At 30.2% G+C, this 5000-nt stretch overlaps 1 non-coding gene across 1 annotated transcript; it reads left to right on the top strand.

Annotated features, from left to right (window-relative positions):
- The first annotated feature begins 4262 nt into the window (after positions 1–4262).
- TRNAL-UAG (transfer RNA leucine (anticodon UAG)) lies at positions 4263–4342 on the top strand. Its single transcript has one exon. It is a non-coding gene; the product is annotated as a tRNA-Leu (tRNA).
- The last annotated feature ends 658 nt before the right edge of the window (positions 4343–5000 follow it).

The following is a 5000-nucleotide window of genomic DNA, read 5'->3' as shown; positions in this document are numbered from 1 at the left end:
GATAGTCAATATGGGCCCTCAACACCCATCAATGCATGGTGTTCTTCGACTGATCGTTACTCTCGATGGTGAGGATGTTATTGATTGTGAACCCATATTAGGCTATTTACACAGAGGAATGGAAAAAATCGCGGAAAACCGAACTATTATACAATACTTACCTTATGTAACAAGGATATAGAGAGATTGTAGAAAGGGATAGGATAGTTATTTTTGCAAGAGACTTGTTGTAAATTCCTTAACTTAAGAAAGAAAAAAGAATAAAAACACAGATACATAACATAAAAAAAGAATAAATAAGACGAGATTCGACCTCCCCCTACATATTTAATTTCCTCTCCTATACAAAAACTAGCAAGACCCACTCCATTGGTAATTCCATCAATAACACCCTTATCAAAAAACTCCGTGAGTTCGGTTAACCCTCTTATACCGAGGGTAAAGACCCTAGTATAGAAAATATCTATATAAGCACGATTATATGACCAACTGTATATATTTCTTTTACTTGATCTAAAAATTCTTTTTTAGGATTTCCTTTGTAAAAAGAGTTTATTAAATCCAAATTCTGAAAAAAAAGAATAAGCGGATCCATAGAAGATATATGCTATGAATAAACCAAAGATAGCTAGACTTACAGAAGAAATTGCATTAGTAATAAATTCATATGAATTTACAAAAGAATTAGAACTTTCCTGGGTAAAGTTTATTGAGGGAGTTAACCACTTTGATAATATGGTTAACTCTGCTATTCCATTACCAATTCCTCCATTATCAAAAGAGATTCCTATGAATCCAATGAACAAAGTGAAAAGTAGTAATATAAGAAGAGGAAATAACATAGTATTTCCCGTTTCATGCGGATAGGCAAAAGTGTTTTTAGCCCCAAAAGACGTAGTAAAGGATCCTATCCTATTTCTTGTATTACCTTGAATTTTTGGTATATTTTGTGAAAAAAAGAAACTCCACTCTTCGTTGTTGATAAAACGAAATCCCTATTCACTCCTTTGGGTATCCTTTTTCCCCATAAGGATATTGAATACAAGGAACTCTCTTTAGTGCTACTGTAATTTTGAAAATGAACACGCAAATACCCATCAAATGTAAGTAAATATATCCGAAACATATAAAAGGCAGTTAATCCTGCAGTAAAGGAGGCTATTATTCCAAAAAAGGGCGAATACAACCAACTATTACTAAGGATTCCATCTTTGGACCAGAAGCAAGCAAGAGGTGGAATACCACAAAGAGAAAGTGTACCCCATAAAAAAGTAGTTCTTGTGATTGGAATGTATTTTCTTAAACCGCCCATAAGAACCATATTTTGACTTTTATCTGGTGAATATCCAACAAGAGGTTCCATTGAATGAATAACGGATCCGGATCCCAAGAACAATATAGCTTTTGAATAAGCATGAGTGATCAAATGGAATAAAGCAGCTTGATAAGAACCTATACCTAGAGCTAACATCATATAACCCAATTGAGACATTGTAGAATAGGCTAAGGTTCTTTTAATATCTCTCTGAGCAAGAGCTAAAGTAGCTCCTAAGAATAGTGTTATTGTACCTACTAAAGAAATAAAACTCATTATCAAAGGTAAAGATATGAAAAGAGGAAGAAGTCGAGCTAGAAGAAAAATTCCCGCAGCAACCATAGTTGCTGCGTGTATAAGAGCCGAAATAGGAGTGGGCCCTTCCATAGCATCGGGTAACCATACGTGAAGAGGGAATTGTGCGGATTTCGCAACTGCACCAAGGAATAATAAAAAAGCATACAAAGTAGTAAGTAAAGAGTTAATTCCATTATTAGGAATCCAGTTATTAGCTATTTTGAACAAATCCCTAAACTCTAAACTACCTGTTATCCAAAAAAAACCTAAAATTCCTAATAATAGACCAAAATCCCCTACACGATTAGTTACAAAAGCTTTTTGACAAGCACTCGTGTAAACCAACAGCCTATCAATAAATAAGAACACATTCCCACGAGTTCCCAAAAAAAATTTGTATCAAATTGGAGCTAGTAACCAATCCCAACATGGAAGTATTGAAAAAACTTATATAAACAAAAAATCTCAAATATCCTTCATCGTGAGACATATAACCATCACTATAAATAAGAACCAGGATTCCTACAGTAGTAATTAGTATTAACATAATAGAAGTAAGTGGGTCAATCAAGTATCCAAATTCTAAAGAAAAATCATTATTGACGGTCCAAGACCATAGATATTGATAGATAGAACTTCCATTTATTTGTTGAATAGACAGTTGAACTGAGAATACCATAGCTATACTTAAGAGTAAAACACTAGGAAAAGCCCATATGCGACGAAGATTTTTTGTTGCTGTCGGAATAAGAATAAGGCCAAATCCCATTGACATAATAACTGGAAGTGGGAGAAGAGGGATTACCCATGCATATTGATATGTATGTTCCATAAGAAAAGAAATTGCAATTTTTACTTCAATTTTTACTTCAATTTTTACTTCGATTTTTCTATAAAATTGTTTCCGATTCACCAAACCAATTCTTATCTCTTTCTGAAAGAATAAATAAAAAGAATAAGAAAAAATACTGAAATTCTTAATTTTTCCAAAATTTATCTCATTGAAATAATTTAAAATTAAGAATGGGTTTAGTTGGTTAAATTAAAAAAGTTAATAAAATAACTTCGTTACCTAGTTATTTTATTAACTAAATAAAGATATTTATAAAAAGAAAAAAAAGTGGAATCATTTTACTTTCTATTCATAATTCATTTTTATATTTCTTTAAAACAAAGATGAAACAGCTCTCTTGTTCCATAATTAACTGATTGAGTGAATTCCAATGAAAACCTATGTTTATAAGAAATTATCGAATAGTCCTTACTTCATATAGAACTAAAATCCTAATGACTATAAATTACCTAAGTTTTAGAATGTCTTGTTTAAGAGACTCAGTATTTTTTGTTTTGATTGGAATTCCTTTCCTTTATGGAATACCATTCTGAACTTAATTAACTATTTTCATTTTCCCTTCTTTTTATCCCCCCGTCTTATCTTATATGGGGGATAGGCTTCCATACCATATATCTATATATGGATTATACTTGATTTATAAATAGATTTAAATGAGAAACCTTTCTATATATTCTATATTATTAAAAAACAAGTATAAAATATACAAAGAAAAAATGTTAAAAAATTCTTGTTGTCTTATCCGCATTAGACAAAATGAAGTAAAAAATAATTCAAAATTTAAGTATCTTTCAGTATCTAAGTATAAATACTAATAAAAAGAAGAAAGAAGGATTGATTTGCAGCAATAGATGTCTTTCACATACAACTAGAAAAAAGTAATTTCCTTTTTGAATGGCAGTTCCAAAAAAATGTACTTCAATGTCAAAAAAGCGTATTCGTAAAAATATTTGGAAGAAAAAGACTTATTTTTCCATAGTACAATCTTATTCTTTAGTAAAATCAAGATCATTTTCGAGCGGTAATGAGCATCCAAAACCAAAGGGTTTTTCTGGGCAACAAACAAATAATAAGATTTTGGAATAATATGAATTGACTTATCAAAAAAGAATTCCAATTATTTAATAATTTTGATTCTTCTTTGAATGTACTTTTATGTGTCGAATTGCTCGGTATAATATTCTTAGAACAAAAAACCCCTCTTATCTTATATATACAAGAAAAAAAAGTTTTGTTTGGTATACTGTGTGCTAAGTATTCTTTTCCTATCAATGAACTTTTCATAATTTTCTTAATAGAATATGAGGATTCTATTATGAAAATTATGAAAAGTGGAGTATTCTTACAATAGGACTTACAACTTCCACCTATCTTCTCCAAAATCATAAGGTTAATAAATCTTATTAATAAGAGCATAAAGACTTTCATTCTAGAAATTTTTAAAAAATCCAAAAAGCCTTTTCCATTTATCCATTTTAATTTCATCATTAAATAGAAACCCTTTTGGATTTTTTTTCATTGTATTGAAAGAATTTTCAAAATGTAAACGAGAAATTAATTAGAAAAAATTAGTTCTACAATTGAAAGTTAGAAAAAAGAAATTCCAACTCTTTCAAGCAGTGTTTGTGTTTCTATTGGGCAAAGCAAGAGTTTATTTAAAAAAAATGGAAACGATACTACCAAACGAAGTATTTTAATGAAAACTCTAATGTTCCCAATTTTTATGGATTTTCCCAATATCGACGATTCCCAAGATAATAGCTATTATTCTTTTAAGTTACCTATTATTTGAAGTTAGCCGCCATGGTGAAATTGGTAGACACGCTGCTCTTAGGAAGCAGTGCTCAAGCATCTCGGTTCGAATCCGAGTGGCGGCATTCTTGAAAAAGAATACAATAGATTAGAAATCAATTCGAAATTTACAATTTTGTAATGGGACCTTCCTCTTATGCTATTTGCAACTTTAGAACATATACTAACTCATATCTCTTTCTCAACGATTTCAATTGTGATTACGATTCATTTTATAACCTTATTAGTTCGTGATTAGAATGATAGTTACTTTTTTCTCTATAACAGGATTATTAGTTTCTCGTTGGGCTTACGATTCATTTTCTCTATAACCTTATTAGTTCGTACACACACAAACTAATAAGGTTATAAAATGAAGTTATTCTAATCTCGTACACACACAAATTTGCAATTATTCATCTACTACTGGAATTTGGATTTATTTTATCGATGCAAATTGGATTTGGATAGAAGGGTACATTCTTTCTAATATTTTAGATAGAAGAAATGTTTCTTCTATCTAAAATATTAGAAAGAATTTTGCTGATTTATTTATTGCTATATGCAATTTATGGAATTGATACACCATTTAATTGATATCATTTAGCAAAATGAAACACAGCATATGCATCCATCTTTTGGCTCGAGAATTTCACGGGATAGAGATATGGTATAAGAAATAGACTATTAAGTAACTCTAAATGAATTGTGGATACATCTGTATCCTTAACATACTGAAACGAT

This window comes from Triticum aestivum, chromosome 5D (genome assembly GCF_018294505.1).
Source record: "Triticum aestivum cultivar Chinese Spring chromosome 5D, IWGSC CS RefSeq v2.1, whole genome shotgun sequence".
NCBI classification, from domain to species: Eukaryota; Viridiplantae; Streptophyta; class Magnoliopsida; order Poales; family Poaceae; genus Triticum; species Triticum aestivum.
This window is presented reverse-complemented; position numbering and strand designations above follow the sequence as displayed.